This window comes from Octopus bimaculoides, chromosome 6, assembly GCF_046866305.1.
Source record: "Octopus bimaculoides isolate indiv1 chromosome 6, ASM4686630v1, whole genome shotgun sequence".
Classification (NCBI taxonomy): domain Eukaryota; kingdom Metazoa; phylum Mollusca; class Cephalopoda; order Octopoda; family Octopodidae; genus Octopus; species Octopus bimaculoides.
The window spans coordinates 35,627,951-35,653,038 of NC_142933.1; the positions used below are offsets into that span (position 1 = coordinate 35,627,951).

The 25,088-nt window shown below is 37.5% G+C and overlaps 1 long non-coding RNA gene across 3 annotated transcripts in view; it reads left to right on the plus strand.

The window, feature by feature from the left end:
• Nucleotides 1–22,054: 22,054 nt before the first annotated feature.
• LOC106867731 (uncharacterized) overlaps nt 22,055–25,088 on the plus strand; it is a 12,803-nt gene continuing 9,769 nt past the window's right edge. The window contains exons 1-2 of one of the 3 annotated variants that reach the window (XR_016242214.1): nt 22,055–22,326; nt 22,473–22,697. This is a non-coding gene — a long non-coding RNA (uncharacterized LOC106867731). The remainder of the gene's footprint in view (nt 22,327–22,472; nt 22,698–25,088) is intronic. The other 2 variants (XR_001409179.3, XR_016242215.1) reach the window with 2 other exon arrangements.

The following is a 25,088-nucleotide window of genomic DNA, read 5'->3' on the forward strand; positions in this document are numbered from 1 at the left end:
ATGTTGTTGTTGTTGTTGGTGGTAGCGGTGACACTGGTGGTGGTGGTGGCGGTGGTGACAGTGGTGGTGGTGGTGGCAGTGTTGTTGGTAGTGGTTGAAAGGGTTTTGGTGGAGGAGGTGTTGTTGTTGTTAGTAGTAGTAGTAGTAGTAGTAGTCATGGTAGTGGTAGTGAATATAGGGAGAGGCTTTGATGAATTGTGTATTATGTACACATATTGGTTACAATGCACATGCTGAGACATGCATGCGACACACATACACACACACACACACATACACACACACACACACACACACACTGGTATATAAATCAAATACACATTTACAGTCACTCACATGCTCAAGTACCTACAATTAAACCACACGTGCACACCCACCCACACACACACACACACACACACACACACACACACACACACACACACACACACACACACACACACACACAGCATTGTGAGTCAGCACACAGCGTTAAAAAATAAAATTGAGCCAAGGGAAGCAACCGAAATAGGCCAATGGCATGACTATAGATGAACTGACATAGTGAACGGCGCACAAGAAAAATTATTAATCGCAGTTAGCGAAATAAAACAAACACTTAGCGGTTAGTTGTTAGCACCCTTCAAAGAAAAGGGGAAGATAACTTTTAATAAATTAAGGACTAAATCTCTTTCCGTGTTTTGAGAACGTTTTTCTTTCCTTACAAAGGAGATAAGTATGGGAATGTTTCAATCTATTAGACCACAGTCAAGTCAAGATTCTTATATTAAAAAAAAGATTTATGGACAGAATAATTTCCCTGGACTCATTTTGTCTCAGTAATGCAACGTATTCCGGCCATGAATTATTCTGAACTTTTCCCTCACTCTATTTAGTTTTTGTCCACTTAGACCTTTGGACTAGTAAGGTCTAACAGACGGAACCATGTTCTTTCTTGTTCCGTTTGTCTGTAAGCAAGCATCAAAGGCTTTAGTTTTTCTCTAATAAAGGGTGGGAGGAATTTTAAGCAAGAATTTTTTGCATACGTTTTGTAATATATCATCTGTAATTTATTTCGTTTGTCTTTACGTTCTGAGTTCAAATTCCGCCGAGGTTGACTTTGCCTTTCATCCTTTCGGTGGATAAATTAAGTACCAGTTGCGTACTGGGTCGATCTAATCGACTGGCCCTCTCCCCTAAAACTTCGGGCCTTGAATAATTTTTAATCACTATGTCTCTATACCCCCCACCCACGCTATATCCTACTCTTCTCCACCCTACATCTCCCGACCTTACGCCCTCACCTCTCCACCCTCACCTCTCCACCCTCACCTCTCCACTCTCACCTCTCCACCCTCACCTCTCCACCCTCACCTCTCCACCCTCACCTCTCCACCCTCACCTCTCCACCCTCACCTCTCCACCCTCACCTCTCCACCCTCACCTCTCCACCCTCACCTCTCCACCCTCACCTCTCCACCCTCACCTCTCCACCCTCACCTCTCCACCCTCACCTCTCCACCCTCACCTCTCCACCCTCACCTCTCCACCCTCCACTCCTACATCTTTCCACCCCGCACCCCACTACATCTCTCCATCCTACACCCTGCGTCTTTCCATCATGCGCTCTACGCCTCTCCATCTGACGTCCTACGCACATTTCAAATTTCATTTTAACCCAGCACACTACTGACCGCGTCTTTTTGGATGCCTTCTCTCTAAATCCTCACAGCAACTCATGCGGGCCACAATCCACTCCACAATCCACTCCACCTATTCCAAGTTTCTCCCACTGCACTCTGTTATCGAACATTCTCGACCTCTCCTCCCTTCCATCTGGACTCTCCCATCTCCCTTTTACATCCACCATTTTAACCGACAATTGTTCAGCTTCCTCTCGAATACCAAAGCCCACCTCTTCATCAGTTTGTATATCAACTTTCTATTGTCTGCACACCTAGCTCATCTTCACGCACTTTGGCGACTTTACCTTCGGACTTACTAATCTCCCTTGGAAGAGCTCGCCATTTCATAACCATCTCTCATTTCATAACCGACACTGAGTATTTCCAGGGTTGCACTCTGTTACGATTCTTTTTCTTTAAAAAAGGGTCTTCATGCATATCACCGTTCATTTAACAGACCTCGGCTGACATCACTCCCATTGGTCGGTCAACCCAGATCATCTCACCTCGATAAATCTTTTTCCTAGATTGCTACTGATTTACTTTAGACCACTTCGATTTCCGGGAAGTTGTTAAGACGTACTATCATCTCTCTGACGGAATTCGTGGCAATTTGCCGCCTCTCCCACCGACCGTTGTGAAATTATTTGTCAGTGGGTGCTGTTTTCGTGATGTAGCGGTCTGAAGTATTCCGGCAATTCAGCAACTACTATAAAGTCGAGGACCGTGGTGTTGAAAAGCTCTAGTTATCGAGAAGTGGTCAGTAGAATGACCAGGAGAGTTGAAATGTTGGGCTACCAAACTGCTTTGAATGTGATCAACAATGTTATGATATATAATGCATTGCAAAGATTGCATTTATTGTAAGAGATGAGGGTGAGAGAAGCGGAGGGGAAGTTTTGTGAGACTATTTAATGGGATTTACGGGCGGCTACGGCTGAGATGATAAAAGACAATAATGGGATCAAGGACTAGAGGTACCAGGTTACGTGTCCTTCCACATTACTGCAACATAAAAGAGAAGTTATCTTCACACGCAGGACTGACACACCCACGATCCTTAATGAACGCTTCTCCTATTTTCGTAGAAATGATACAATATTTTTGTTTTAATTAAAAATTCCACGACCCCGTCATTTTACGGGTATATACAACTACATTATCTAATGTATTTTCGCCTTATTTAAAATAGTTGGGTATATATATATATATATATAGTTTTACAGCGATTTGACCGCTACTTCTTGCAAATCTAGCCATCTCATAGAAGCTGCTTTGCTGTTTGTTGATGGTAAGTTAACTGTGTAAGTTACAGTGTTGAATCGACATCTAACTTACATTACAAGTGAAAAAACAAAAACAAACAAAAAAAAACCAATAAAAAGCATAAAACAAAACAAAAATACAAAACCAAAAACAAAAACAAAATCTAAAAGAACCTCCTCCACCACCACAAACCCACAGAATTGCTTAGTAGCCAGATTTTTCACCAATGTAGAAGTATGTAACAAGAAGTGAAAACCAGATTCATCTTGTGCTTAAAATAATGCACAAAGTTTAGATGGCATTTTCATGAATCCATTATTAAAAGCGACTACAATGAAATATTTTGTAAAAGTTCTTATTACCATTCAACATTGTCAATTATTTTCTATTATCATCACTAGATAGAAACTATCAAATGTGCACTTTTTATTTTTTATTTTTATCCAATTTGTAAAAATATTTGTGTCTAATTCAAACTTTAATTAGGAAGAGTTTAATTTTGCCTCTAATGGACTTCCAGTTAGTTTTGTTATGGGTTAACTGATAAACTGAGCAAGGCAAGTAAAATGAACGAAGAGGAACACTTCCATTGTTGTACAAGTTCATTGTGCAAGTATTATATAATTAGAATTGTTTAAGCCTCATAGATTAGACACAATGGCAGTTTCTAATTGAGTGGTGGTCACTGCGAATTTGTGAAAGGATCACTCTTTTTGTATTTTGTATTCCATAGACGGCCATGTGCGCTGTTGTAACGCTGCTTCAATAAAACGGTGACATAGAAAAGTTGTGTTGTAGGAATTCTTAAAAATAATTCTTTTGTTTCTTTGTGAAAGACAAAAGTGAGACTACTATATTTAAATACATGTAATGATGTAGCTGTATTATGACATAATCCTGTATTTAAAGACGTTATAATAGTCTTCAAATTCAGGATTACAGCATATTAAATTGAATTTCTCGATCAACAATTGTTGCAGTTTGTTTAAACTGCAGGTCAATCACATTTTAGCAATCACATTTTACCATCTCGTCTTTAATTAGATAGTTAATGCTACCTTATCCAGTGCATCCTATGTTTCTTTGTTTTTTTTTTGTGATTGAAAGGTATGATTTGAAAGAGAGTCGATGGTTGTTTCTTGTATGTCAAAGGATTACGTAAGACTTTCTCATTTACTCATCCTTCTATTTACTGCCACGACAAGTGTTGTACTGAATTTCTGGTCAAAGACACTGCGTAGAATCGCGAGTGTTTTTTACAATAGCGTCGGGTCGACGTAAATGGGTCGAGTGAAACTGTGTGAAAGCCTAGCAGGTGGATTGCACCTCTAATTAAAAAATACAGCCGTGTCACACAGTGTCACGTTCGTTGCCCCACCCCTTCCCCGAAACATGTAAATGTAGCTTCGTCGGTTTCGATTACGTGTGTTCAGGTGCTCGATCAAGTGAACTATTTGCTCAAGTAACAAACGTAGAGGTGACCGAGTATTTCACGGACACACGTACTCTTAACGTAATTCTCAGTTGGAATCAGTGTGACACAGTATATGACAAGACTGCAACAGTTTTATTCATAGTCTAAGACAATTTAATGCTTTATCACATTGCTTCAACTGAAGAAGGGAATCCTCTCTGACAAGCAATCACAAGTCTGTTTTTCATTAACGGTACTTCGCAGCGGATGAGCTCTGCTGCTTCTCTCTCTGATGATGATGGTGATGATGATGATTATGATGATGATGATAACATTTAACCACAGGTCAGCACAGGTTGAGCAGACCTATGATCGAAAACATTCCAACTGTGAAAATCCTAGTCATAAGTGTACCCTAAACTAAATTATCTAATAAATCAATGAGGTTGGTTACTCTGAGATGTCATCCACATGCAGCTATATGCAGTATTTCTTTATACAGTGCCATCTATACTTATAGTATCATCTATTTATGGTACTTTCTATATCTGGTACTATTTATAGACAGTACCATCTATACATAGTACCATCTATTTAAAGGTACCATCTATATAAGACATCATCTACATATGGTACCATCTATATTCGGCACCATTTATATATGAGACCATCTATAGATTGTACCAATTACATATGTACCATCTATATATATGGTACCATCTATATATGGTGCCATCTATATATGGTACCATCTATAAATGTACGGCCTTGTGCCAGTGTTAGAGATCATTGTTGTTGTTTAGTTTCAGGTAAGCCTTGATAGAGAAGACCTAGGATAAAAAAACATTCCAACTATGGCCGTCTTATCTTTTCTAAAGCATAGTGTATGTAGAACTACATTATACGACGTTCCCTTCCTTTTATCAGACGGCAGAGTGCGATTTAAAGAACACGTTTCGGTTTTATTAGGACCTCTTTAGTGAAACGTTGGCTTCACTTTATTGAAGTAGACACGAGATAATCACCAAATAGAAGTATATTATTGTAGAGGAGTAGGTGTGAATAAATTAGCATATTTAGATAGATATATAATATTGTAGAGGTGTAGGTGTGTATACATTAGCATATTTTAATGGATGCACAATATTGTAGACATGCAGGCGTGAATAAATTGAGCATATTTAAATATTTAAATATTAAATCACAGAAAGAAATTACTCGGGAAAAGAAATAGCTATGTTAGTGCTAACATATTTTATTCAAAATGTCTTTTTAAGACGGCATACCTTGATATGAAGGTGAATCACCTGCTATTTCTGTAGGTTTAGCGAGTACCTATTAGCTCTCTTAAAGCCGTGTAATGGAGGTTATAACGATTGGAGTTGTAATATGGTGAATGTACCCAATACACTTAATCTTGTTACTGGGTTTCGAGGTCAAGAGTAAATTATAGAAAGTCTCGTGTATGATTAATCAGCTCCTATCACAGATGAACGAATCAACCATCTGATAACAATTGGGATCAATGAATACATTGTTATCTCATTGATTAGATCGACGCACCTGATTATTGTAACACCGACAGTTGTGATACCAAGTCTAAACCACTGACGTCATCAATAAAGTGACTGTAAGTTTAGCAGTAAAATCAAATGTTTTGATTAGTTAACTGAGGATTTGAACAGTTGATGACATCAGAGAGAATAGAAACGAAAATATATAAGCAGAATATTCTTTTCTGCTCTAAGCACAAAGCCCGAAATTTTGGGGGAGGGAACCAGTTGATTAGATCGACCCCAGTACGAAACTGGTACTTAATCTATCGACCCCAAAAGGATGAAAGACAAAGTCGACCTCGGCAAAATTTGAACGTAAAGACAGACGAAATACCGCTAAGCATTTCACCCAGCGTGCTAACGATTCTGCCAGCTCGCCGCATTGCATAAACAGAATATTAAACTGTTAACGGTCAATGTCCCATTTTGAGGACAAAGATTTTAAATTTAATACAAATAATTTTATAAAGAATTTTGTGTTTCTTTTGTTATATTTTTAGGTATAATAAAAATAAAAAGAAGCGATCTGACAGGAGAAATATAATCAAAGAACGTTTAGGAACTAAGAAAATGTAAAAATTTATAATATTCGTTGTTGAATTATGACCTTAATGTTTTAAAAGATAATAAGAGTATATAAATGGAGACAAGAGCAGATGCTAGAAATCATTATTATTGTTCATATTAAGTTGGTGAGCAGAGTTGTTAGTACGTCGGTAAAATGCTTACCGGCATTTTTTCCGGCTCTGCGTTCCAATATTGTTGAGGTCAAATTTACCTTACATCTTTTTGGGGTCGAAAAATAAGTACCAGTTAAGCATTGAGGTCAATATAATCTACTAACTCTCGCTTTCAAAATTTCTGGCCTCGTGCTAAAATTTGAAACCATTTTTACTATTTATATTATTACTGTGGGGAAATAGTGACAGAATCTGCAGAGCATCGAATAAAGTGCCTTGCGTTGCATAGATTCGACGCTTTACGTTCCTAATTCAAATCCCATGGAGATCATCTTTGTCTTCCAGCCGTCTAGGGTGAATAAAATATTGTGCCAATCAAGTACAGGGGGTCAAGCATTCGCACCAGAAACCCATCATTTTCTCTGGGGAGTTCGAGATAAATTGAATGACCTGGACAATGACTGAGTTTATAATATTTTCAATGAGGCTGGCTAGGAGGAGAAGGTGATTGGAATCAGGAGGTTTTCAGATTCAACCGAGCTAGTTTAAATAATTTTATGATATCTCGTGTTAAATATTTTTTGTTTTCCTTATTATTTATTTATTTCTTCTAATTACTCGCATAACACGTATACACACTCACATGTATATATTGTATAATGTCTTTGCTTCTTTCTTCATTTTTATATAATTTTTCGTCCATACCTACTATCTATACATTATTTTAGTAGGAATTAGCCGATAACAACTGCAGAAATATGGGCAAATCGTTTGATTTGGATAGTCTGCCCTACGAGCTTTACTGTTATATGCCAGACTTGTTTGGAGACCTCTTCGCAGATATCTACCGCGACTGGAATCAGAATGGGAGGATTCCCAGTTCTGTGAGGAATCAAAGATTGATTTTGCTGATGAGGAAGAAACCACACAAGGAGAATAAAGTTGATATTTTTCGGCTTGAAATTCTGTTTAACACAACTTTCAAAATTTTAGGAGGTGGCACTTGTCGTAGATAGCTTGATTGGTGATCCGCAAACACGCTCCGTTCCGAGCAGACACCTTCGAATGATTTTTACGACAACTTCGAGCTCATGCGATACATCACAGATAGACAGATAGGTAGATAGATAGATAGATAGATAGATAGATAGATAGATAGAGAGAGAGAGAGAGAGAGAGAGAGAGAGAGAGAGAGAGAGAGAGAGAGAGAGAGAGAGAGAGAAAGGTAGAGATAGAGAGAAAGAGGAGGAAGCTATGGAAACTGGTATGGGTGGGGGATGATCAATTTAGATGAGTCGAAAGCTTTTAATAAGATAGATCACCAATTCTAGGCGCCTGTTTCGGCGCCATCTTCCACGGTTGGATCACCGTAATGTATAATGACATTTCTCAGTGGTTAGAGTGAATGGTCACCTATCAGAACCATTCAACATCATGCGTCGGTCCGTCAAGATTACTCCTTCTCGCCTCTTCTGTATGTACTGATTCTTGAGCTACTGCTGCGAAAACTAGTTATATTGAGGAACATCCCACGCGAACTAAGACGCAGAAGACCTGAGTCGGCATACATGAACGACGTCACCGCCATCCAGACATATTGAGGTGATCGGCACTGCTCTGAGGGTCTCTCTGGTGATGACAGAAACAAAAACCAACCAACAAAAGTGAGTGGTCAGGTCCATGCCATCCAGCATCGTCGTCGGATGCTCGACAGACGGACCGGTTAAATTGCTCGGGGTCTGGTGTGATCCAGATCTCCACGCGGAGAAGAACTGGGAGATGACGAGCAGAGTGGTTAATCTTACATAGAAATGGGCTGAGGGAAAGATATCCCTGAAATATGAAGAGGTGGCGAATGCAATGATGATAATAATAATAATAATAATAATAATAATAATAATAATAATAATAATAATAATAATAATAATAATAATAATAATAATCCTTTCTACTAAAAGCACAAGGCCTGAAAGATTTTTCTTTTTGTGCGGGCGGGTGGGAGTTAGTCGACCACATCGATCCCAGTGTTTCATTGCTACTTAATTTATTGGCCCCGAAAAGATGAAAGGCGCAGTCGACCTCGGCGGAATTTGAAATCTGAACGTAAAGACGGACGAAACGCCAAGCATTTTGCCCGCACGCTAATGATTCTGCCAGCTCCCTGCCCTAGTAGTAGTAGTAGTAGTAGTAGTAGTAGTAGTAGTAGTAATAATAATAATAATAATCCTTTTACTATAGGCACAAGGCTTGGATTATCTCCAGTACTCAAGTATTCAACTGGTACTTAATTTATCGACCCTGAAAGGATGAAAAGCAAACTCGACCTCGGCGGAATTTGAACTCAGAACGTAGTGGCAGACTAAATACCTATTTCGTTATTGCCCACAAGGGGCTAAAAATAGAGGGAACAAACAAGAACAGACGAACGGAATAAGTCGATTACATCGACCCCAGTGCGTAACTGGTACTTAATTTATCGACCCCTAAAGGATGAAAGGTAAAGTCGACCTCGGCGGAATTTGAACTCAGAACGCAACGGCAGACTAAATACCGCTAAGCATTTCGCCCAGCGTGCCAAAGATTCTGCCAGCTCGCCGCCTTAATGATAATAGTAACAACAACAACAACAACAATAATAATTTCAAATTTTTGCCACAAAGGCAGCTTGGGGGAGGTGGGGATAAGTGTATGCTAAGAAATGTATGGAAGAATGCCTGCGATTAGTGGATGAATTACAGTGATGAAACAACTGAACCGATAAATGATTACCATTGAACGATATGCCTTAATTTAGAACGCAAAAAAAATACGCAAACTTTTAGCACAACATCGCACTCTATCATTGTATTTATTTACTTCTCACTGGACTGAGTAACCGAGTATTAAGTGTCTTTATTCGTACACAGTACAACGCCGTTGATTAATGGAAGAACACTATTCAGCGAGTCTATTAATGCATGAAATATTTCCATGTGGGCATTGCCTGCAATAATCTTGTTGACATTTTACTCAACATTGACATTTAAAACTAAATTTTAACATTTAGCTACTTTGCTTCGCTATGTTGACATTCATCCGATGTGAAAAACTTAGTAAAAACGTTAAATATTAACTTATTCAACAGAAACGGTGAGTCTGTGACAATTCCTGAAATATTTGTATACTGACAAGAAGATGGTATATCCACCATAAACAAATTTATTCTACCCTCGCCGCCCTTCTGTTGCAGAAATGTCTGTTTATGACAGTAATCATGGGATCGTTGATAGAATGTTAAGGGAAGAAATTAGGTATAACGCTAATTTTTACGGACTTCCCCAAACTGACAGGCATCGCGGAGTTGTGTATGTGTGTGTGTGTGTGTGTGTGTGTTGGGGGGCTAACAAAATTAATGTTGGCTTGCAGCGAGGATAGTTAAAACACTTGATAACTTCCACGTTCTTAAAATTTGTAAATTTATGTTAAATGATGACTGACCTTAAACACAGGTATGAAAAAAATATAGAATTTCTTTATAGCTATCTTTTTTATTCTTTTGTGACGGAGAAATATGACTGTAAGCATGAATAAATATATGATTTCTCTGCGACCGTAACGTGTATTGTACAGTGAACAGGAAATTTATATAACATGTGTAGTAAAATATCTATGAAATGAAGAAATATCAAGATTGTAAAACAACCTAAGTTTTAAAACTTTATTTAGCTAATAAGAATCAAGTGAAATTCTTTCGCCTGCATCCATGTCGGGAAACAAATTCTGCAGCAATTACAGCCATATTTATTTTTGCTGTACCATTCTTTGTGCTATGAAAGTATAACCAGAGAATTTTATCTCTCATATGTCATTCTTGACCGAAGACATAACTTTAATCACTTAACTAAAGAAAATGTTCGTTCAGCAGCAGCAGATGTTGCAAGAATTACCAGTAAAAGTTGATAACTTTTATAAATTTCTAAGAGCAGATGATTGCCATTGGCTGTTTCTTTTTGAAAGTATCTACAATGTCAGCCAAACAAGAGAGGTCTCTCTCATAGAAACTTCAAATGTCTGAAGTTGAATTATCAGAGAATTAATGTCAATATCATCGGCGTACCTTTCCTAAAAAAAATTGATTTCTGATGAGATCTTTGTATACTGATCGCCTTCAGAAAGTAATGTCTCCAACCTTGAATATACTTTATAAACTCACTTGATAAAACGTTTGTCGATAGAAAAGATTATTGTTTCTGTAGCCTCAAAATAGACATGCCTGCAACAATCTTAGCTTCTCCAATTCTCATTTGAATTTTTCTTGGGGGCCTTTCGCTTCCGTTTTAATGCAGGCTCTGTACGCCGTTGACTTTTACTCGACATCATCAAAGAAAGAGTCAAATAAATTTTCATTCATCGTATCTTTCAAAAACTTCTTTAATAATTTCAGTCATTCTCTGTTCATCTGTTGACGATATGTTAGATGCTTGCAGTGACTTTGATAAATTGCCTGAATGCGAGTATAAGAGCTGGGTAGGATTTAGTCGAAAGAAGAAATCAAACGTTTCATTTGAGCCGGGCCTTCAAGTATCTGGACACGAATATTAACATCCAAATGTGGCTGTAAACATTCTTGCTAACACTCAAATAGGACTGAATAAGTATCAAGAATTCGTTGAAAACAAGCGGCACGTACTATCCGACATAAATTTACTTTGAGGCTCTCCCATGTTTTCTTTTAACTCACCAAATAAACCCTCTTTGGCGAATACACGATGAAAGAAATATTTTTTTTACTGTTATTCATCATCTTACTCTACATAGTCGTTTCCTTTAAGCTCAAACTTAAAGAATGAGCTTGACAATGTGTTGCAAAGCTTTTGGTTGACGTTCTTTCAAATGTTTGGTCACGCCAGAATTTTCTATAACCATGTTTCTCGCTCCGTCAAATCACATTCCTGCATAGTTGTAGTATCAATCTTGTGAGTGTATCTATAACAACTGAAAATATTATTGCGGTTTTATATTTGATAGGCAATAAAAACCCAGAAATTACTCATTCGCCACCAAGTGTTTGTCGATCCAAAGAATACATAATGCAAGTTGTTCATTGTCGGATGTATCGATGTATTCGTCAGCAATAATTGAAAAAATGTTTGTACTTACTTCACCAACTAAAACTCTCATAACAAAATCAGCCATTATAGAACAGAATGCATTTTGAATGTCATGGAGCAATACTATAATAAACAAATTGGACCACTTTTGTTGTACAATGCCAGAAGATCGAAATCATCCTTTCCCCTCATTCGTACAAGATTATATAAATTAGATAGTTCTTCAACATCTCATTGTATGGATATTCCTTGTCGACAAAGAAAGTGCAAACACTCAATAATTTTTATTATTCACTTTTGATTTACTTTCATGTCTTTTCTTGCGGTTTCATTCAGCAATTTCCTAACGTTACAACATTTAGGAATCAACACTTGCAGTTCAACAGCAGCGGTCACATTCACAGAATCGATGTTAATCAAAACGCTGACGAGCATTTTCCTTAATTACAAAACCATTCTATAAAAAAAAAATGTGCTTTCTTTACCTCTAACATGTAATTTTGACTTTTTATTATACTTTTACACATGAAAAAAAAAAAGAACAACAATATGCTCGATCGTTTTTTTAGTTCCTAATGAAGAAATTCAAATAAAATGAAAACAATATTATTGTAGCAATAATTTTTACATAAATGAAGAATATTTGGGTAATTATGTAAACTTATTATTGCTCGAGCAAAGCGGGGAGTTGGTAGAATCGTTAGCACACTGGCCAAAATGCATAGCGGTATTTCGCCCGTCGCTACGTTCTAAGTTCAAATTCCACCAAGGTCGATTGTGTCTTTCGTCCTTTCGGGGTCGATGTAATCGACTAGTCCCCTCCCTAACATTTCAGGTCTTGTGCCTATAGTGGAAAAGATTATTATTGTCGTCGTCATCGTCGTCGTCGTCGTTAAGGCGGTGAGTTGGCAGAATCGTTAGCACACTTGACAAGATGTAGATCGGATCAAAAACGAAATAAGAAACTTGACAGAAAAACTAGAAAGTTGTTGACATTGTATGGGGCCCACCGTCCGAAAGCTGATATCAATCTGCTGTACCTGAAGAGAGCCCAAGATGGAAGAGTGTGTACAGACGGAAAGAAAAAGCCTACTAGAATATTTTCGGAGCAGCACAGAGAAACTACTAAAGACAGTGAATAAGGAAGAGGTGATCAAGTGGGGAATAGGAGAAAGGACAAAAATGAAGATATATGTGGAACAAAAATCCTAGGCTTGGTTAAAAAAATGGGCAATTAAGAAAAATAAACAGAGAACTTAATTGTAGCAACCCAGGATCAAGTGATAAAAACAAACAACTTGAGGGAAAATGTATATGGGGAGAATGTATTAGAAAAATATAGAGTCTGTGGAACTTGGAACGAGACAGTGGCACCCATTGTTGCAGAATGTCCTAAGTTGGCACAGGAAGAATATAAGAAATGGAGGCACGACCAAGTTATGAACATTTTGCATTGAAAGCTTTCTCAGAAATAGGAGTTTCAAGCTGGAAGTTCTTGATATAATCATTGGGTTGAAAGGGCTTAATTCGGAGATCTTCCAATTCAAACGGATAAGAAGACAGAAATCATAAACCAGATGTAAAAATAATAGACAAGGAATGAAAAGTGAAGTTTTTTACTGATTGATCGTTTGATTCCAGAATTGTAAAGAAAGAAGATTAAAAAATAAAAAAAATACACAATTCTTTAAAATTTGAAAATGCAAGGATTTGGAATATGAAAACTGTAAAAGTTGTGCGTGTAATAAGTGATACATTTGCAACAGGGAAGATTATCAGAAAGGTTTTGAGCACTTGAAAAATTGTTGAAAGCTTTGGATATCTAAGGTTACAGGTAGTAACTTGCTACCCATATAAATTCTATCAGGAATAAGACCAAGCTTGAGTTAAGTCGAATACTACTACTACTACTACTACTACTACTACTACTACTACTACTACTACTACTACTACTACTACTACTACTACTAATTATTATTATCATTATAAGTAAAGAATAAAATGTTTAGAATGGTACAACAATGCACTATAGAACAAAAAATGGACTATATACCTGTTGTAATTTGGTTATCTATAGTCCGATGATATTTCGGAATTACAATTCCTTCTTCAGATCTTCTTAGCTGGAGTCATTATTATTATTATTATTATTATTATTATTATTATTATTATTATTATTATTATTTCTGCTATAGGCACAAGGCCTGAAATTTTGGGGGAGATGTTAGTCGATTACATCGACCCTAGTGTTCAACTAGTACTTATTTCATCGATCATGAAAGGATGAAAGGCAAAGTCGACCTCGGCGAAATTTGAACTCAAAGATCATAAAAACGGTCGAAATGTCGCTAAACGTTTTGTCCGGCGCGCTAACGATTCTTCTAGCGCGCTACCTTTGGTTTCTGATATAGGCACAAGCCCAGCAACACTAGTTAGTAGCTATCGAGTCAAGTACTTGACTGGCGCTTTATTTTATTGACCCCCAAAACGATGAAAGGCAAGGTTTACTTTGGTGGAATCTAAACTCAGAATATACAAAACCAGAAGAAGTACTGTTGGGAATTTTGTCCGATGTTCTAACGATTTCACCAATCTACCGCCCTTAATAATTCTTTCTAATCTAGGCACAAAGACATATTTATTTCTTTATTGCCCACAAGGGGCTAAACACAGAGGGGACAAACAAGAACAGACAAAGGGATTAAGAAGATTGCATCGACCCCAGTGCGCAACTGGTACTTATTTAATCGACTCCGAAAGGATGAAAGGCAAAGTCGACCTCGGCGGAATTTGAACTCATAACGTAACGGCAGACGAAATACCGCTAAGCTTTTCGCCCGGCGTGCAAACGATTCTGCCAGCTTGCCGCTTTACAAAAGACATTGAGGGGTGTGATTAGTAGATTACGTCGACCCCAGTTCTAGCCAAATATTTTATCGATCTTCGGAAATGCTTTTTAACATTGGCCCAAATTTGGAGCGAGGGTGTTAGTGGAGCAAATCGCCCCAGGTCTTGACTGGAACTTTACTTTATTGATGCTCTAATATATGATGGACTAACATGGCAAAAATGGTTTAGCTGACGATTTTCTCAACAACAGCAACAGCAGCAACGAAAACAACAGAATGACAGCAACGACCACAAGAACAACAGCAACATGACAAGAAAGAATGAAAGTAAAGAGAGCGAAGAAAGAAAGAAAAAAAAAAGAAGCCAAAATTGGATACAGAATATAGAAGTAAAAGGAAGGAATGACGTAAAATGGAAGAAAACAAGAAACGAGAAAGGAGAGAAAAAAAACAACTCCATAAAAATAACAAGAAGAAGGCAAGAATAATTGTTTGCATAAATGATTCTATGTAAATGGTTTAATGTGTCTCAATTTTCGAAGAATGGAAGAGCGGAGATCAGCCATAATGCCAGTATATCAAGTTTTCAGTTTAGAAAGAAATTAACGTTGATGGCAGTCTTTATCAGTTGTCATATTCTATTCTCTCTTATTTCAGTCGTCTCACTTATATAATAGTTTTGTTGACATTTTTTCCTATGACCTATTAACCAATCTCTGTATTTCGAAAGCACACATGTGGAAATCTTTAAAATGCTTATTGAGAAATGGAATAAAAACTTTGACATTATCAAGACATTGTCCAACGTATATTGCAAGTTGCCATAGTTCTACTGCTAACGTTTTGTATCTGTGTTTTGTATTTCACATCAATAAGTGGGAAATAAACGAAGCTATTACCTACCAATGACTGACAGCAATCTTATTAAAACGTCTAAAAATTTGCTGATAATTACTTATGCACATACTCACGCACACACACACACACGTACGCGCACATACACCACTCACACATACACGTATGAATGCATGTGTGTAAATATAGTATGTGTATATATATATATATATATATATATATATATATATATATATATATATATATATATATATATATATATATATATATATATATATATATATATATGTATGTATATGTATGAATACATGTATATATATTAATGTATTCTAAGTGACTAAAGCAATTTGCATTAACTGAAGGACGGACTCAATACAGGATTTAAAGTTAAATACTTATTTATCTTAAAGTAGTTGACAATGACCTCAAGGTTTCTCCAAGGAGAATTTATCGAACAGTAATATGTAGCATGAAAAAGAATGAAACGTAGAATGAAATGCAATATATATATTTGAAGCGATAAATTACAGGACTCAACACAAATGTAGAGAATTCTTTAATACCTAATAAAGGAAAGGGTTCGATTTCCAGTACTCAGAGTTGTTCGTTTCCGATCATCAGCTGGTAACTAGGTTCGGTTTACAAGTTGATAATCAGAAATGAGATAACTCTGAATACTGGAAATCAAAGCTTTCCAGTTACACACACATACACACACACACACACAAACACACACACACACACACACATACACACGCACCCGTGCGCACACACATCCATGTATAAATCAATGTGTACATTTTTCTTCCAATGTAACGAATTATCCAACCATTATTGATTGATGTAGGATCATGCATAACGCCCGTTCTTGTTGAACAAAATTGATCACTATGATCTACACGACCAATTGCTTATCTCTAGCTTTCATTGGATTAAGAGGACGAGAGACAAATCTATGCTTGGACAGTGTCTTAAAAACTGAAGAACACATTGGATAATGTGGCCTTAAGTGTAGTGCTCCTCAGGCAATGACGGGTTGGTCATGGCTAAAACTCGATGTGAATAGCAATATTAGGTGTTGTTCAGCTCCAGGTTAGCTCTGGCCTGCCGGACTTACAATCAAGCACATCACATCCTTGACCCAACGCTTCATAATTCGGTGTATCTTCTTTTATAAGAAGATACTGTGTGATTTGAGGGAGATTTGGATGCTATTTAAGACATACTTTCTCAGACAATATATCCTTCTCATCTTTGCGACAGGGTGTTATTTGGGAGAAATTTGGCTGATGTTTCTAGCAGAATGACCAACAACCTGTGGTAGATTTATTCTCTTATACTTTAGTTTCTGCAACAATAATTTTTGCTCTTGTGTCTCAGCAGAAGAAATCCCTGTTAATGAGCCAACTGGGGAGCCTCTACATCAGTTATGGGCAAACTGTGACCGGCGGGACTTTTTGAATGGCGCGCCTAACTAAAAGTTTTTCGAACATTTTTAGTAGTGCGGCCCGCCTGGTGATGAGCTATATCTCATGCGGCCTGCTTCTCGAAAAGGTTGCCAACATCTGCTCTACTCGCTCATGTGACCAGCTAGAAATAGCAAACAAATCTCCTGCAAATCAGAGCCCAGCCATCTTTAAAAAAGTACTTTTGTATAATGTAACTCGGGTTCCTTGCATATGGGAAAAAAACGAGGTAGTTATAGTTATCAGGATTGACTTGGATGAGACAAAGACAACAATGATAAAGTCTTATATATTTATAATGTAAAATTTGTTAAGCACATGGTCGCTTTACTGTAACACCAAACATTAATTTACAAGGAATTTTGACATAGAGTTCAGAAACACATATTTTAGTATTTGATATTTTTGTATTTTACCTGTAGTTTAAGCTAAATGAGAATTTTTTCAGTTAACCAAAAACTTCTTTATTAATTCTTCCCCTCCATCTTGCTCCCCATCTTATTGGTGTCACAGTATGACACTGTGTTTTCAATCATTAAGTCACATAGTGTCACAGCACAATCTTACATCGATGAACGCATTCAATCGGAATGATCTTAAACAACCACCGACGGTTTTTAAACAGTCTTTAACCACAGAAACAGAGTTTTCGATCTTAAGATTTCACAGCAACAATTGCGATTGTAAAATAAAAGAATGAATGAAAGAAAGAAACAAAAGGAGGAGGAGGAGAAGGAGGAGGCAGAAGTAGAAGAAGAAGGAAGAGGATGAAAAAAATGAACGAAGGAGAGAAAGGAGGAGAAATCCTGTTAAATACAAGGGGAAATCAGCAAAGTTACAGACAGCTACATTGCCAAAATAAAGAATAATTGTTTCTATTGTTCAGTTAAATCGACATCCCAGTGATTCGCAAAAACTGTGGAGAAACGGATCTGTGCAAAGTTCCGATACTTAGAAAAAGAGAGAGAGAGAGAGAGAGGCGGGGAGAAAGTCTTTAATCGACTGGAGGCTGGCAGACGGTAGATGGAAGGAATTGCTTCTTCCATTGTTTTCTTTCTGACACGTTTATAACTATTTCTATACGGAAAAAAGTTGAAAAGAAGACTGTTTTCCACCGAGTATCCCACCACTGATTCTAATCTTTTCATTCCCATTGATCTCTTTTCTCTTACGTTATTGTCTTTCGCTCTTCCTTATTCCCCGTTACCTTTTATATTTGAATTTAACATTACTTCAAACTCCACCCGCTCGCCCACTATTCCCCTGCCGTCTACCCCCATTTGTTGTTTCGTATCCCGTCTTTATCACAACCCCCCTCTTCTTATTCACAAATCTCTATTATTCAACTACACATACCGACATTTCCTTTCACAATTTACTTATTCACATTTCTTTCTCTTTCTATTGTAGTTTTTATATGGTTTTCTTTATCTAAATATTTGTCTTCCTTGACTATTTTTCTGTATGTAAGCATGAGGGTGTGCGTTTATGCGCGCGCGCGCACACACACACACACACACACACACACACACACACACACACACACACACGTATATAATAGGTAGGGCAGAACAAACATGATAAATAGAACTCAATACACGAATATATATAAATATATATATATATATAGGTGATATATGTATATATATATATATAGGTGATATATGTATATATATATATATATATATATATATATATATATACATATATATATATATATATATATATATATATATATATATATATATATATATATATATATATGTATATATATATATATGCTCACGTGTGTATGTACTCTGTAAACATACTCGCGTGCGCTCACACACACACTCTTTCTCTCCCTTTCTTTCTCCCCCCCCCCCCCACCACATTTTATTCTGTCTGTGTTTTATTGTTTAATTGTGTAAAATTTTCTTTGTTTTTTTCGCCCCTTTGTCTTCCTCTCCACTTCGCCAACTCCTGCGAAACTTCTCGCCTATTTCTTATCTTTTACTTAACACTTTCTCCTGTCTACTACCACCTCCACTCATGCCTCACCCTATCATTTCCGCCCCCACCATACACACTCTCCACTCGACACAATAACCATTGTTTGCTGTCAAAAATGCCTCGTATATTATTGTCTCCCCTTTACATGCACCAAGGTGACGCTGTTGCTATTTGCTTTTACAGCCGTTGCTGTTGTTACTTCTGCTGTGTTGTTATAGTTGTTTTATTCTTACAGTTGTTGTGCTACTGTTGTTATGTTGTTGTTACTGATATATTGCTGACGTTACATTTGTTATTACTGTCGTTCTTGTTATTATTGTTGCTGTGTTGTTGTTTCAGTGTTGTGTTGTTAGTATAGTTGTTGTTGTGTTGTTGTTGTTACTGTTGCTGCGTTGCTGTTGTTAAAATTGTTCGAAGTGGTTGTTACTGTTATTGTGTTGTTGTTCTTACTGCTGTTGTTACTGATGTGTTGTTGTTATTGTTGTTGTATTGCCGTTACTATTGTGTTGTTGTTAGTATGGTTGTGGTGTCGCTGTTGTTGTAGTTGTAGCCGATACTGTCGTGTAGTATGTACTGTTGTACTTACTACGAGCTCCTCGTGGAGCCCCCTTGAGGCGGTACAAGGACCAACTCAAATCAACCTTGAAAAGCACCAACATCGACCCCGCACACTGGGAGGATATCTCGGCAAACAGACCCCTCTGGAGACACACCATCAAAACGGGTTCAGCGGACTTCGAGAAAGCCCGAGTCGCAAGAGCTGAACTCAAGAGACGGGAGAGAAAGCAGCGCCTTCTCCTTCCCAAATCAACCCCTTCTATCCCTTGTCCACAATGTCCCCGTATGTTTCATGCAACCCTTGGATTGCGGAGCCATCTGCGGTTCAAACACCCAGGAAAATGAACTGGATTGCAAGCTCGGAAACACGAGACACAGCCAACTACTACTACTACTTACTACGGCTTTACTGTTGTTGTGAGTGTTGTTATGCTGTTGTTAGCACAATTGTTACTGTCCCGTTGTTGATGCTACTGTTGTTGTTAGTGTTACAATAGTTGTTGCTTCCGTTATTGGGATGTTTGTACCGCTAAAATGGTTAGATATGATTTGAGGCAATTTTTTGACCTCATGTACCTCGTTTACTAACTGCTCTTACTTCTGACTTTGCTGAGGCTTTTGTTTTATCGTAGTTCTTATTGTTCTTGTTGTTGCTGTTACTATTGTTATTGTTGTATTTGTTGTTGTTCTTTCTTTCTTTCTTTCTTTCTTTCTTTCTTTCTTTCTTTCTTTCTTTCTTTTTTCTTTCTTTCTTTCTTAGTTCAAATTTCGTCGAGGTTGGCTTTGCCTTTCATCTTTCGGGGGCGATAAAATAAGTATCAGCCAAGCATTAAAATTGATATAATCGTATAGACCCCTCTCCACCCAAATTTCGGGTATTCTGCCTATAGTAGAACGAATTATTATTATTATTATTATTATTATTATTATTATTATTATTATTATTATTATAATTATAAAGACGGTGAGCTGGTAGAAACGTTTGCATGCCGGTCTAAATGCTTAGCGGCATTTTGTACGTCGTTACGTTCTGAGTTCAAATTCCGCCGAGGTCGACTTTGCCTTTCATCCTTTCGGGGTCGATAAATTAAGTACCAGTTGCGTAGTGGGGTCGATCTAATCGACTGGCCTCTTCTCCCAAAATTTCAGACCTTGTGCCTAGAGTAGAAAAGATTATTATTATTATTATTATTATTATTATTATTATTATTATTGTTGCTGTTGTTGTTGTTGGTGTTGTTATTATTATTATTATTATTATTATTATTATTATTATTATTATTATTATTGAGTGAGAGAGCAGTACATGCCATCAAAGTTACACTGGTGTAAAATATACGAAGCCCAGTACACCCATCATGACTACCTGTTTGATAAGGGTACACCAAGCACATGCATCACAACCATATGTGCGCGACATGGTGATCTCATATCAAGATAAACAGTGCATGACCTTGCAAGTGAGGCCCAGTTAGAATTTTCTTCAGGTCGAGTGGCCCATCCCGCTCAAAAGGTCACTGAATAAGGTTTGTTTAAGGATGTTGAGCAAAACAGCCATGTTTCCAAAGGTGAATTATTCAAACCCCAAAGAATTCCTCTCAACACATGGCTATGATGCTCCCCTACTACTTCTGCTCATGATCAGAGATGCACATATTGTCAGCCACCAAAAGACATGCTCAACTGGTTAAGGTCAAACAACTGTCAAGCAAATCTGTGGTATTGAGCAGAATATTTGCTGCAGCCCATCTTTTATACCAAGACAAAACAATGTACATAATAACACTTCCAATCAATTAAGATTAGAAGCCATGAGAGCCACTACCTGGTACTGCATCCGGGCATTTATTATTATTATTATTATTATTATTATTATTATTATTATTATTATTATTATTATTATTATTACTAAGGCAGGAAATTGGCAGAATCGTTAGTACGCCGGACAAAATGCTCAATTGCATTTCTTCCTGTGTTACGTTCTGAGTTCAAATGCCGCCGAGATCGGCATTGCCTTTCATCCTATATGGGTCGATAAAGTAAGCACCGGTTGAGTACTAAGATCGATGTAATCGACTACCCCACCTCACCAAATATTTTGGGCCTTATGCCAACAGTAGAAATGATTGTTATTATTGCTGCTGCCATCTCTGCTTCAGTTATCAAAACCCCGCCACGTCTACATCATGTGGTCGCTCGACTTGCTAGAGATAGCTACGAAATGTCCCTCACATCAAACCTATTATCTCGAATAATGAAAGAACACATTAGATAAAACAGATCTGAACATACGACAGCCTGATTGCAGCTTGAACGCCCTTGGTTATAATGCCTGCTTGTACAGAGTTGATCTGGAGCTAAATAATTGTTCCTAACGCAGGCACAAAGGCAGCAATTTGAGGAAGGAGCTAATCGATTAAATCGACCCAAGGGTTTTGATTGGTACTTTGTTTTATTGACCCTGAAAGGATGAAAAGCAAAGCTGACCTCGGCAGGATTTGAACTTACAGCTTAAAGGGCTGTAACAAAAACTGCAAGGCTCTTTGCTACTATACTACAACGTCGATGAAAACGACGACGACCATCTCCACTACCGCCTAACTGCCCCCGTCATCACCATTATATGTGATGTTATCTATTTGTAGACATCGTATTTGACATCATCTCGACATATGTGACATCATCTCCATGCAAACATTGTGTGACGTCATCTCCAAGTACACAATGTATACATGATGTCATCTCTGTATACACAACATATGTGACACAACATATCTGACGTCGTCTCCATATAACAATATATATGTGACTTTACATTGCTAATGGTACAAATATTACGTGCATCACATTTCTAATAACTCGTAAGACAAATGACTAACCAAGTTTATTGCAACATTTCATCGAGAACAGAATTTCCAGTGGTTACAAGTACAAAGGTCAGACAGTATTTTATACTCACGTGAGAAACTCACATGAGTTCATACCTCCTTCATTTCTCCTCTCCCCACTATCATTTCATTTCTTCTTCCCTCACTGCCTGCTTCATTTCTCCTCTTTTCCTCTTTTCCTCTTATACCCCAAGGCCCTAGCAAGACGTACAGAAGTTGTGGAATGAAAAGAGAAGAGATTTTGATTTACGAGGCGCAGTCGTTCTTTCGCCGGGGCTCCACACAGTTTTCGTCAACCTTATTTGACATAAAACCTCAGGTTGAACTCAAGGTACGTTAGAATGCATTTGCATACGGTGCTGCGCATTGGAATCGAATCCTCGACCACGCAATTGCAAAGCAAACTTCTTGATCATACGGTAATGCCTAGACTTTGTATGCTTTTTTGCGAGCATAGTTTTGAAGATTCTTAAATTTTTCATTGATTTAATTAAGGTGAGGTACGTTTTCACATCGGGAAAAGAAGTGTGATCTCAGGTGCATGTATTTACTTAGACTTCCACTTATTACAGGTTAAGGAAATATTTATTTAGTATCGATCAGCTGAATATTATTGACTCCAAACTTGATAGCCGGCTCTCAATACCATCACATGCTGCTGCTGTATCTATGAGAGTTTACTTAGAATTGCAATTATCAAGCTACAATTGGATTAAGTACAGCAAACAATGGCATCTGTTGCGTCTTTCTCTAATGCGTATGTATGTGTGTGTGTGTGTGTGTGTGTATGAGGGCGTGTGCGTGTTAGTGTATGATTATGTGTGTGTGTGTGCTTGTGTATAATTGTGTATGTGTGTGTGTGTATTTGCGTGCGTAGGTAAATATATAATTAAATCTATACAATGCTTTCTTGGAAAGAAGCGGGTGGATGACAGTGGAAATCAGTAGAAGCAGAAGTAGGAAAGGAAATAAAGTTGTGACTAGGCTATGAAACCATAGAACGGGTTGATTTAAAGAACTATTTACACACACGCGCACACACGCTCAAATCAACATTTTATATATTTAAATTGGTCTCTGCCATTCAGTTTGGATCATTGTAGGAAATCATCATTACTGTTAATAAAGTCTGCAGTTGTTGTTGAGAAAACTCAGACCAAATCAGTTGGAATTTTAAGGGACGCAATGCAGGCGATCAAGGTAGATATAAACAGAGCACAAAAGCTGTTATTTCTCGGATAATCGGTAGAAGTGTGTTTGGGCTGCCTTGTCTATCTCTTTTGTCTGCCGGTCTCTTGTCTGCCGGTCTCTTGTCTGCTGGTCTCTTGTCTGCCTTCTCCGATGTAACAGATTCGTTGAACAGTTTAATTTAAACACCTACATCGCTGCTATTCAGATTTTTAAAACTCATTTATAAACATTGAACTATTGAGATTCCAGTTTTATAGTTTTCCACAGATTTTCTGCTTATTTTCATTATATTCTGGACAGCTCATTCGGAAATTACATCAGTGTCTTATTATGGGTAAATTTTCTCTTCAATATTTGTCGTCGTAGCCTTATGGGACGACTGTCACGACTCCCGAGCAAATATCAAAGAGCAAAGAGAGCGACTCCACGCCGTGGTGGCTCATTTAGCCACGGTATTTCACAAGAGACGACCTGAATTCGATTCTGTAAAAGATCAATGTATTTATTCTAATGATCATAAGAGACAAGAGACCAAGGTTGCATAATTTGAGTCCATTATTTCATCTGTCATTATGCTCTGAGTTCAAATTCCGCCGAGGTCGACTTTGCCTTTCATCCTTTCGGAGTCGATAAATTAAATACCAGTTGCGTACTGAGGTCGATCTAATCGACTAGCCCCTCCCCCAAAATTTCGGGCTTCGTACCTAAAGTAGAAAAGAATATGTGACCGTTGTTTTTTCAAATGGCTTTATATAATCTCGATAAAGACTACAAGACCACTTACCTATACTAATCTTGGTATAGATACTCTTTTGTGGAGCAGTGTAAAGATGTGTAAAGCAATTTCTAGCTTTATAAAGTTATCAACTTTTTTCTCGCAATTTGCTCCATAATCCTTTTAAAATAGGCAAATAGACCCATAAAACTTAACTTCTCGGTTTCTTTCTCAGTCGCAGACATAATGCCACACCTTCAATGTTTTCGCGACTATATCTTTAACAAGTGACCTTTGCAATAACATCTGCAGTGCTTTAGCTAGTCACTTTTTACAAGTCTTTAGGAAAAAGCATCAGTGTACTGTCTGGGTGTGTTGAAGAGTATAAACCAATCATGTCTTTGGAAAATACTACTTTTGTTGCTTCCATTATTTAAAGTTTATTTGTTATTGGTATTTCCTCCTATACCAGCCCTTATCGAGCAGACCTATGACATTCCAACCATGATCATCTTATGCTTTTTTAGGTAATATTACTATGATTGTATTGTCAAATGTACAAATGTACTGTCTTAAAGACAGGAGATATAATTTGAAGGAGTGCTACTAGTTCTAGTTGGTTGAAAAACTACGTAGACTTACCGAATGAGGTGTGTCCTGTTATATCTATCAACGTGTGCTGCTCTAAACAACTAAAAAAAACTTGTTAAAGAGTGTAGTAGTGAAAACAACACTGTTGTTAGTAGGGAATATCTCTAAATAGAAGTGAATCTATTCACAGTTGCCCCCGTACATAATAACGATCAAGGCCGCTCTATACCAGACCAGAAGAGAGAGAGAGAGAGAGAGAGAGAGAGAGAGAGCGAGAAAGAAGGAGAGAGATAGAGAGAGAGAGAGAGAGCGA